General features: G+C 41.0%; 1 protein-coding gene across 2 annotated transcripts in view; it reads right to left on the bottom strand.

Annotated features, from left to right (window-relative positions):
• The window catches only part of LOC126177684 (intraflagellar transport protein 122 homolog), a 254,831-nt gene that overhangs the window by 166,167 nt on the left and 75,930 nt on the right, over positions 1-12,734 (bottom strand). The window lies entirely within an intron of this gene.

Raw genomic sequence — 12,734 nt, 5'->3', positions numbered from 1 at the left:
AAAATTAGCAAGTATGTGTAAAAGATAACACATCGGGACATTCAAAATGACCCTTGGATGACAGCCCTTGAAGATTGGCAATCCAGATCACATACGACTGGCCAGGGCACTAGTGATGCTGGTTAACTGCAACTGTGCTGCCACCACATGGGTTTGATGTCTAAAATAATGTACAAGCAACCAACAGAGCCCATGACAGGGGAGTTTGTAGGGGTCTGTGAAAGGCTTCAAATTTTGGACAACAACAAGCCAGCCTTATCAACTGGATTGACAATATACCTTACTTGGCAATGCATCAAGGACAGCACAGGTATTTTCTCCCACCATTCCATCAGTTCAGCAAAACTGGCAAACAACGTTGGGGTTGGAGAAGAAAACTGCACAGCTGATGCCTGGCCCCCACCAGGGAGGCAAGGGCGCAAAGGAAGTCTGCATTCTGGTTCATCAGTGACTGAACATGCTCCTGCTGCTGTAGCGGCTGTTGCTGCTCTTTCTGTAGATGCAACTGCTCTTGCCAGCATTACAGAAAAGCTGGGTTCATGGTGGTCCACGTTAACACTAGGAAAAGGCGAAAGGAAAATATAGGGGCATCTCACACATAAGAATGTCCTTCATCGCCACTTTAGTGTCTGCATAGGCGAGACAATGTCACTACATTTCATTTCAAGTTTGGCATGGATGCTTCACGAGCCAACAATGACTCAAAACTAACTTGGTAACAGAACCCCACAAAAGGAGCACAAATCTGCTGTGCGAGTCCAAACCTACATAGAGATGGGCAGAGGAATGACTCACATGTGGTTGGTGCGGACAGCTAACAGATAAGTACTCAGCAACCACACATGGCACAAAGCACAAGGCAAGGTCTGCAGAGGTTGAACTCCATGTAAGCGCTCGCTTGCACGACCTACTGCTGCCCGCAGGTAAACACCTCAGCCAGCATACCATCCCATGCGTCATAGGCACCCTCCACAGCAAGTTTCCGCACTATCCCACTGCGCAACCCACAACATCTCATGTGCCTCGATCTCGATGTCTGCTGGTGGGGATATTAAACAAAGAAATGATCACTGTATCATAATTAAAACCAGATGGATCTGCTGTGCTGGTTGTCTCAGAAGCCTGTCCTAAACTCTAATGAATACCTTTGAAATGATTACAGTGTCAATTGTACAGCAGGTAAATTCACTAAAAATATGGTGACAATTAATCACTATCAGAACTCTCCTGAATATTAAATGCCTTAATTGTAACAATGAAGGAAATAGGTTTGGAGCTAAATGACGCATTGGCATTGATCTCAGTAATGACAGAACATAATCTCAGAATAGGGAACAAGGGAGGTAAGGAAAATACAGCAGCAATGTAGCTGTAAAGGGTTTGTACGCCACTCCACCTGAATTCAGTTCCAGCATCTTAACCACTGTGCTTCCCCACTTGGTTCACAATAGGAACAGAAGGAGGCACCTAATGCCATTGTGGTAGTTACATGGTAAGTAAGAGTGAAATGAAAAGCAGGAAGTGTCCAGGGCTTTTTGACCACATACTGTATTACACATTATACACAAGCACCAAAGAAACTGGTATAGGCTTGTGTATTCAAATATAGGGATATGTAAACAGGCACAATACGGCACTGTGGTTGGCAACGATGACATAAGACAACAAGTGTCTGGTGCAGTTGTTAGAATGGTTACTGCTGCTACAATGGCAGGTTATCAAGATTTAAGTGAGTCTGAACATAGTGTTATAGTCGGCGCATGAGCGATGGGACACAGCATTCCCAAGGTAGCGATGAAGTGGGGATTTTCCCATAGACCATTTCACGAGTGTATCGTGAGTATCAAGAATCCAGTAAAATATCAAATCTCCGTCATTGCTGTGGCTAGAAAAAGATCCTGCAAGAATATGACCAATGACAACTGAAGATAATCATTCAACATGACAGAAGTGCAACCCTACTGCAAATTGCTGCAGATTACAGTGCTGGGCGATCAACAAATATCAGTGTGTGAACCATTCAATGAAACACCATTGATATGAGCTTTCTGAGCTGCAGGCCCACTTGTGTACCCTTAATGACTGCCTGACACAAAGCTTTACACCTCGCCTAGGTCCGTCAACATCGACATTGGACTGTTGATGACTGGAAAACATGTTGCCTGGTCGGACGAGTCTCACTTCAAATTGTATCGAGTGGATGGACATGTACGGTTATGGAGACAACCTCATGAATCCATGGACCCAGCATGCCAGCAGGGGACTGTTCAACTTGTAGAGGATCTGTAATGCAGTGTGGCATGTGCAGTTGGAGTGATATGGGATTGCCAAGTATGTAAGCATTCTGTCTGATCAGCTGCATCCATTCATGTCCATTGTGCATTCTGATTGACTTGGGCAATTCCAATGCGACACCCCACATGTCCAGAATTGCTACTAAGTGGCTCCAGGAACCCTCTTCTTAGTTTAAACACTTCCATTGGCCATCAAACTCCCCAGACATGAAGACTATTGAGCATATCTGGGATGCCTTGCAACATGCTGTTCAGAAGAGATCTCCACCCCCTCGTACTCTTACAGATTTATGGACAGCCTTGCAGGGTTCATGGTTTCAATACACCCAAGAAATTCCCTCAAACATTGGTTGAGCCCATGCCACATTGTGTTGCGGCACTTCTGAGTGCTTGCAGGGGACCTACACAATATTAGTAAAATGTACCACTTTCTTTGGCTTTTCAGTGTATAAACACAGTAAAGGAAGTACACAAAACGAGTTTTTAGAAGCATAAATTACCATATTAGAATTTCATGATTATTCAAACAATTTGATCAACAACAATAAAATGACTATAACAGATAACATTCCTTTAGAATTATTAATGGATGTCTGAGACAAGTGGAAGACTAATAGTGCAACATCAGCTATAATAGTACAGCCCTTCCCAAGGAATTTTGAAAAGACAACAATTACGGTACCTAAGCAAGGAAATGCTAACGAACACTGAAATTAATGAACTATGGGATTATTATCTGAAGCTTCAAAAATTCTGCTGAGCACTGTTAAAGTGAGATTAAAAGCTATGGATATGACTCACCAGCATTTAGGAGAGGACTGATTTTTGATTTTGGAAAGCAGAAAAACAAGAGAAGTCATTATAGCACTACAGATTAATTTAGGAAGAAATGAGATGAACAGGAAAATATAAACAACATTAACTGATGTAGAAAAGTTTGACAGATCTGACAAAGTGGACGATAATATAATGTTTGGAGAGTGAAACAAAGGTGGAGTAGCCATGAGATAAAATGCTGTTTTCAATTTATACAAAATCACGTGACATTAAGAAAGAGGTTACATTAAGAAAAAGTGTCAGATAGAGCTGATCCTAGATATTTTATCTTCTTGCAGAAAGTGCAATAGAAATAATCATAATGGATACACAAATATATATATATAACATTACATTTACCACTTATCATATAGCATATTCAGAAATGGACACAAGTTAAAAGTTCACTATTGTTCCAACGTCATGTCAGAGTGAGAGAGAGAGAGGGTAGGCACAGAATATACAAAACCAAGGCAAACGGAGAGTAAACATTAAGATAGGAAATATAACTCTGAAGCAAGTAAATGAATTTTCTGCTCAGGTAGTACAGTACAGTAATTAACAACAACAGAAGTAATGTGAATATTAAACGATGACTTGAAATGACAAAACTAGCTTCCAGAAATATAAGTATTGTAATTTTTTTAATAACAACCCCTTAATATAGAAGTAAGGGAAAAATTTGACACACATACATTTGAAACATTTTAAGGTGAAATAACAAAAAAGGAAAAAATTACAAACAATAGATGTAAAGATTCAGGAAGAGAGAAAAAAATAGCTTGAAAGATGGACAATTATAATTAAGATGATAATATATCTACTGCATTAGCATTTAATCTTTCTTTGAGATTTTTTCCCCCTTTTTCTCTACCATATAACATTCTTTAACACCAGAATGGAGAAATGGGTCAAAATTTCCTGTCATACATTTTTCTTCAAGATTATATTCACATTTTTATTTTATTCATGAAAACATATGACTCTTCCAAATTTATTATCCTCTTGACGATGATATTTAGGATATGTAAAACAGTCATATTTTCTTGGACATTTCATTCAATATACTTACAACAGTGGAAAGGGTCAATTCGACACCACCATAATTTCTCTTCTGAATGTATGTAAATAATCAACAATGAAGCAGCAAGAATAAAGGGTCATGCAGAGTTGTTGCTGCTCATTGTTGCATCTTGGCACATGTGTCTTCCAAACTGCCACAGTTTATATCGAGTCATTCATATAATATTCTTTGTTTGTGAAAGACATTTTTGAACATGTCTCATCAGTGTGGACTTTGATGAAGAAATGTTACATCTCTTACATTTCAACACTGAACTGGAAATTGACCTCACTGATGACAATGTGGACTTTGGTAGAGAAGGATTCAAATGTTGATCTACATCATCCCTTCCCTCATCCATCACAGCAGGCCCATTTGAATGCATCTACCAAGGATAGCTGAGAGGGATGGAACCATGCGGAAGAAGATTGGCTGTGTACATTCTAAAGGAGAGAGGAGGTCCCACTATTTATGCCTGCTAATGAGTAGGTGACTCTATCATCTGTGCTTTCCATCTTATTTTTGACAAAGCAATGCTACATCTCTTGGAAGAGAGAGAGAGAGAGAGAGAGAGAGAGAGAGAGAGAGAGAGAGATTAGACGGTGTCACTTGAGAGACAGGACAAGTTGATAGTAAAAGCCTCCAACGGACACAGCCTTGCTGAAGGCACCTTCAGTGCCAGGTGAAGAGGGCATGCATGCTCTGACAAAGTAGAGAGTAAAGTGCTGTGCCAATGGTAGCATAGTGACCAGCAAGGTCACACAAGTAAGAGTGGTCTTCACAGTGGAGCCAGACAGAGTATATCCCACAACATAGGGCAAGGAGGGCTCTAGGTGTGTGGTGAAGCCAGATTCCCTAAAGAAGTAAACCTTTGCAAATCCTGGTCCTCCACATTGGGGATCAATCATGGATCAAACAATCCCATACGAGAAAAATATGCTGTTTCAAAACTCAAAGGCAGGAGCAGCTGGACTGATGATACTGATGAAATAACAACACAAGGAAAAGGACAATGCAAACAGAAAAATACTTATACTTTGCTGCTTGGTATGTGGAACTTTGAACAAACCAGGAGCTCTACATGGATTCAAACAAAAGATGAAGAAATAGAGCATAGGAGTTGATGCAATTCAAGAGGCTAGGTGGACAGGAGATGGTATCCTAAGAAGAGGCAATTACACAATTCTGTATAGTGGAGGGGACAGTTGTACAGTAGGTGGCATAGTCTTTCTTTTATACAATAAGCATAAAGCAGCAGCTCTGAATTTTAACCCTGTAGTTGAAAGGATATGGACTTTTTAAGAATGAAGGTCCATTTTTTTCATCATCATCTTTGTATATGTGTATGCACCTACAGAACATGAGGGGGACGAAATGAAAGATGAATTTTATGGCCGACTAGAACAGGAATTAGAAGGTACACCAAGGCAACAAGTGAAGATAGTATTATGACACAAAAGTGGGAAAATAAGCAGCCTTTAGAGGGACAGCGGAGAGGAAAGCTGGCATGATAAGTCAAATAAAAGTGAGCAAAAACTTACTAGCTTTGCTTAGGGCAGTGAAATGATAATGAAGAGTACAAGGCCCCAGAGAAAGAACGTAAGGAAAGCCATATGGGGTTTGTTGGACTGCACCTCTTTCAATCAAATTGACCATGTTGTTGTTGTCAGCAGACATGCAACTCAAATCTTTGAGACTGATAATTGTAGGAGAGCTGACTGTGACTTAGATCATTATATGATAAGAGTGAAATACAGACAACTTACTGCGGGCAGAACAACAGAAGAAGTATGAGGCTAAGCAAAACTAGACATTGGAAAGTATCGAAGAGAAGTGAAGTATCATGAAAGATGTTCTACAAGACCCCATAGAAGAAGTTTTGGGTACAGAAGAAAGGGGGCAAAAGGCAGGATGTTTTGGTGAAGATTGTAAAAATGCGCAACAGAGAGGAGTGAGGCAAGAAAGAAAATGATAAAACATGGCAACAAGATTTAATATAGAAGAATTCATGAAGAAAAGGAAAGAGGCAAATGAAAGAAATGAGAATCAGAGCAGAGATGGATTATGGAGCTAGAAGGTGAACATAATGACCAACGCACAAGGAAACACTAAAAAAAAAGTCCAGGAATTGAAGAAAGGCTTTCAACCACAAACTGTATACAGCATAAATCAAGAAGGAAATTTTTAGGAGGAGAAAACAATTTAGACCCGTGGGCTGAACATTTTAGTGAACTGCTGAAAGTTACCACAGAGAGAATACCAGGAGAAATCGAAACAGAGAGCGACCAGCCATGCCAAAATTTAGCTAGGATGGAATACCTGTACCTACACCAACAATGGAAGAAGTTGGGTTGGCATCAAAAGCCTGAAGAATAATAAGGTTCCAGGGAATGATAACAGTTCAGCAGAGATGATAAAGGGTGAGGGTAAACATCAGACAAGGATTGTCCACCAGCTGATCATTGAAATATGGGAAAAAGAAGTGACGCCAGGTCAGTGGAACCTGGACATTATTTGCCACATTCATATGAAAAACGACAAAGCAAACTGTGAGAATTACTGTGGGATGACTTTACTCGGTGTTGTGAACAAAGTCATTGCTATGATACTCGCTCCATTTACAGAAGAGGTAATTGTAGACTTGTGAGGTTTTCGACAGTGCAGGTCAAAGACTGATCATATCGTCACTATAGTGCAAATAATGGTAAAGTGTTATGAATATAATGGGATGTACATCATCTCTTTGTAGATTTCAAACAGACTTACGGTATCATCATAATCATCATCATCATTTAAGACTGATTATGCCTTTCAGCGTTCAGTCTGGAGCATAGCCCCCCTTATACAGTTCCTCCATGATCCCCTATTCAGTGCCAACATTGGTGCCTCTTCTGATGTTAAACCTATTACTTCAAAATAATTCTTAACCGAATCCAGGTACCTTCTCCTCGGTCTGCCCCGACTCCTCCTACCCTCTACTGCTGAATCTATGAGTCTCTTGGGTAACCTTGCTTCTCCCATGCGTGTAACATGACCCCACAATCTAAGCCTGTTCACCCTGACTGCTACATCTATAGAGTTCATTCCCAGTTTTTCTTTGATTTCCTCATTGTGGACACCCTCCTGCCATTGTTCCCATCTACTAGTACCTGCAATCATCCTAGCTACTTTCATATCCGTAACCTCAACCTTGTTGATAAGGTAACCTGAATCCACCCAGCTTTCGCTCCCATACAACAAAGTTGGTCGAAAGATTGAACGGTGCACAGATAACTTAGTCTTGGTACTGACTTCCTTCTTGCAGAAGAGAGTAGATCATAGCTGAGCGGTCACTGCATTAGCTTTGCTACACCTCGCTTCCAGTTCTTTCACTATGTTGCCATCCTGTGAGAATATGCATCCTAAGTACTTGAAACCGTCCACCTGTTCTAACTATGTTCCTCCTATTTGGCACTCAATCCGTTTATATTTCTTTCCCACTGACATTACTTTCGTTTTGGAGATGCTAATCTTCATACCATAGTCCTTACATTTCTGATCTAGCTCTGAAATATTACTTTGCAAACTTTCAATCGAATCTGCCATCACAACTAAGTCATCCGCATATGCAAGACTGCTTATTTTGTGTTCACATATCTTAATCTCACCCAGCCAGTCTATTGTTTTCAACATACGATCCATAAATAATATGAACAACAGTGGAGACAGGTTGCAGCCTTGTCTTACCCCTGAAACTACTCTGAAACATGAACTCAATTTACCGTCAACTCTAACTGCTGCCTGACTATCCATGTAAAGACCTTTAATTGCTTGCAAAAGTTTGCCTCCTATTCCATAATCTTGTAGAACAGACAATAACTTCCTCCTAGGAACCCGATCATATGCCTTTTCTAGATCTATAAAGCATAGATACAATTCCCTGTTCCACTCATAACACTTCTCCATTATTTGCCGTAAGCTAAAGATCTGGCCCTGAAACCTCTAAGAGGCCTAAACCCGCACTGATTTTCATCCAATTGGCCCTCAACTAATACTCGCACTTTCCTTTCAACAATACCTGAGAAGATTTTACCCACAACGCTGATTAAAGAGATACCTCTATAGTTGTTACAATCTTTTCTGTTTCCATGTTTAAAGATTGGTGTGATTACTGCTTTTGTCCAGTCTGATGGAACCTGTCCCGACTCCCAGGCCATTTCAATTATCCTGTGTAGCCATTTAAGACCTGACATTCCACTGTATTTGATGAGTTCCAACTTAATTTCATCCACCCCAGACGCTTTATGGCACTGCAATCTATTGACCATTTTTTCCACTTCCTCAACTGTGATCCTATTTCCATCATTCCTATCCCATTCTACCTCGAAATTTGAAACATTACTGATCGCATTTTCACCTACATTGAGCAACTCTTCAAAATATTCCCTCCATCTGCCCAAGGCATCCACAGGATCCACCAGCAGTTTTCCTGACCTGTCCAAAATACTTGTCATTTCCTTCTTACCTCCCTTTCGAAGACTGCTAATTACACTCCAGAATGGTTTTCCAGCAGCTTGACCCATAGTCTCCAACCTGTTTCCAAAGTCTTCCCACAATTTCTTCTTGGATGCTGCAATTATCTGTTTGGCTTTGTTTCTTTCTTCAACATAACTTTCTCTGTCTACCTGGGTTCTGGTATGTAGCCATTTTTGATACGCCTTCTTTTTCCTTTTACAGGCTGCCTTGACTGTATCATTCCACCAAGCTGTTTGCTTCATCCTACTTTTACAGACTACTGTTCCAAGACATTCTTTAGCCACTTCTAGTACTGTGTCCCTGTACCTTGTCCATTCCTTTTCCAATGACTGTAATTGACTACATTCAACTAACTGGTACCTTTCTGAGATCGCTGTTACGTACTTATGCCTGATTTCCTTATCCTGAAGTTTCTCCACTCTTATCATCCTACATATGGACCTGACCTCCTGCACTTTCGGCCTCACAATCCCAATTTCACTGCAGATTAAATAATGATCAGTGTCATCAAAGAATCCCCTGAATACACGTGTGTCCCTCACAGCCTTCCTGAATTCCTGATCTGTTATTATATAGTCAATGACAGATCTGGTTCCCCTGCCTTCCTAAGTATACCAGTGAATGTTCTTATGTTTAAAAAAGGAGTCTGTGATTACTAAGCCCATACTGGCACAGAAATCCAAGAGTTGTTTCCCATTCCTGTTGGCCTCCATATCCTCTCCAAATTTACCCATAACCTTTTCATACCCTTCTGTTTGATTTCCAATCCTGGCGTTAAAATCACCCATGAGCAGAACACTGTCCTCGTCCTTTACTCTAACAACTACATCACTGAGTGCCTCATAAAAACTATCCATCTTATCTTGATCTGTCCCTTCACAATGCGAATATACTGACATAATCCTAATTTTCTTGCTAGACACTGTCAAATCTATCCACATCAGTCGTTCGTTTACATGCCTTATTGCAACTACGCTGGGTTCCATTTCTTTCCCGATGTAAAGCCCTACACCCCACTGTGCTATTCCTGCTTTGAATCCTGACAGGTAGACCTTGTATTCTCCCACTTCCTCTTCTTTCTCACCCCTTACCCGAATGTCACTAACAGCTAAAACGTCCAGCCCCATCTTACTTGCAGCCTCTGCCAGCTCTACCTTCTTCCCAGAGTAGCCCCCATTGAATATTAATAGCTCCCCATCTCATTACCATTTGTTTGCCAAGTCATATCTTAGGAGTCCCTGGTTTGTCAGTTAGAGGTGGGACTCCGTCACCTCCAAAGGTCCGAGGCATTTTGCTCTGCTTGTTGCCAGCATCATATTTAAAGTACCAGGGAAGCAGGTTGCTAGCCTTACTTGCCCCGAGTCCCATTGGGTTTTACCCCTAACGGCTGAGGGACTAGCCGGTGGATTTGGTAGTCTTTGCCGTATGAGCACAAAGGTGACCACGACTCAGAATATGTCCGAGATGCCCAGCCTTATTCCAAAGTAACTGGTATCCCGACTACGTTGCCCGTGGTTCATGAACTAGGACATGACTACAGAAACCCACACCATGAACCACTTACGGTAGCACTGAAATAAAAAAATTGTATCAGTCACTAATGTGTGTGGAACACCCACATAAGTTAATTAGGTTGGCACAAATTACCCTCACCAGCACGAAATACCAATTGAATGTAGATGGACAACTCAATAAAGAACTTGAATTAACCAAGGGATATGATGAGCGTTTGTTATCCACACTACTTTTCAACACAGTGTTGGAAAGAGTAACAAGAAATGTGAAGACCAATGGCCTGGGTGGATCTTTTTAACTGTATGAATTAAAACCTAGCATATGCCGATGATGTATGTATGCTGCCTAGAAAGCAGAAAGAGCTGGAAGAAGGATTTGGCAGACTAGAAAAGAAGGGAGAGATGTTGAGACTTTGAGTAAGTGACACCAAAACACAGCATCTCTTTGCTTTCAGGAGAAACACTGCTGTTAAAGAGAAATACATCACCTTGCGTAGACCCAACTATGAGAGGAGAGAAGTTCCAACACTTGGGAGCATTGGCAACCCTTGACAAAACAGCATAACTGATTAAATAAAGGCAAGGATTGCTGTGGGAAACAGATCTTACTGGGTATCAAGATTATGCATTCAAGTTGCCTGAGTAGAAAATCAAAGGTAACAGTCTACTGAATGGTTAAAAGGCCAGTGGTAATGTATGGCTCAGCAACATGGACCATGACTTTGCCTGAAGAGAAGTCTCTGAAAAGATTGGAGAGGAAAATATTAAGAAAGATTTTTGGAGCAGTGAGTGAGGCATGGCAGTGGAGAATATGGAAAAACAAGGAATTGGAGGCACTATATGGTTACACTGACCTACTTTCGGAAATCAAGTGCAACAGATTAAGACAGTCGGGCCGTGTAGAACGAATGATAGAGGAAAGATCTGTAAATAAGGTCTACAAAGGAAATCCAGGTGGCAGAGGGTGCAAATAGAAACCACAGAAGTATAAATGGAAATGAGCATTTGGCGTCATTGCCCGGGAGGCCCCTTGCGAGGCAGGTCTGGCCGCCTTGGTGCAGGTCTTATTACATTCGACTCCACATTGGGTGACCTGCGTGCCAGATGAGGATGAAATGATGATGAAGACAGCACAACACTCAGTCCCGGAGCGGAGAAAATCTCCGACCCAGATGGGAATCAAACCAGGGCCTGTAGGGCAGCAATTTGTCATGCTGACCATTCAGGTATTGGGGCGGACACCACAGAAGTGATGACTGGCTAATGTGGACAATGTCCTGAGAAATATGGTAGTGAGAAGATTGAAGAGACAAGCAGAAGATCATCAAGACTGTGCTGTGATTGTCAGAGAGGCCAGGCCCTACAAATGCTATAGCACCAAGGGGTGAGTGAGTAAGTAAGTAAGTCATTTGCACAAAAGGTAAGTCTGTGTATGGTCTTTGGTTGCATTCTTCAAGGCCTACTTTCCTCAAGGTGGTTATGCCAAGTGAAAGGTTTCAGGAGTTTCTCATGTTTCTCTGTTCTGATGAAACAGCAATCAGACATGTACACCTGATAGCCAACGAATCTGCTTTAGTATGTCAAATTTGGTGAAAGTTCTTGGAAAAAAGAACTCTTTTTTTAACCCGCTGGAGAAAATGTAACTATAGGTGAGCATCTATTGCCAAGCAAAACATATGGAAACTCACTCAATTCATGCCCAACAAACCTGACAAATATGGTCTCAAATTCTGGACTACTGCCCCTGTAGTGACAATGTATATGAGTACAGTGTTCCCATGCCTCTGGAAACAGGACAAGCATAGAGAGAACCAACTACTCAGAGAGTATACTGTTCTGTGCCTCCTGGAGCCATTTATAAATCAAGGTAGAAGTGTGATGACACACAGCTTCTTCACGTCTCTTCAACTTGCTAAGAAACTCAAACAAAAAAGCTTAATTATATAGTACAATAAACAAGAGGTCTGGCGTGAAATCCCTGATTGGGTAAAGAAGCAAAATGTTGAAATACACTCTACATACACCCTGCACCAGACTGGCAACAGAGACTGAACAATGACCGTATACCAAGAAAAGAAGAATAAAAATGTAATTCTTGTTAGTACCCTACTTGCTGAAGTAGCAATAAGCAAAGAAGGAAAGACGAAATCTCAAACCATAATATTCTATAAATCAATGAAGTATGGGGTGGACGTGGTTCAGCAAATAGCCTGTAAATACACTACAAGTGTATGCTGCATGTCTTCTACAACATCTTGAACATGGTGGCAATGAATGCATAGCTCATCTACAAAATAGTAACAAAGAAGAAACTGGAAAGAAACCATAATATTCTATAAATCGATGAAGTAGGGGGTGGACGTGGTTCAGCAAATAGCCTGTAAATACACTACAAGCGTATGCTGCATGTCTTCTACAACATCTTGAACATGGTGGCAATAAATGCATAGCTCATCTACAAAATAGTAACAAAGAAGAAACTGGAAAGAAAGAAGTTCATACTTCTGCTGGAGAATAAACTCAAGGAGACAA

This window comes from Schistocerca cancellata, chromosome 1, assembly GCF_023864275.1.
Source record: "Schistocerca cancellata isolate TAMUIC-IGC-003103 chromosome 1, iqSchCanc2.1, whole genome shotgun sequence".
Lineage (NCBI taxonomy): Eukaryota > Metazoa > Arthropoda > Insecta > Orthoptera > Acrididae > Schistocerca > Schistocerca cancellata.
Note: the sequence above shows the minus strand (reverse complement) of the source record. Positions and strands in the feature narration are given on the sequence as shown.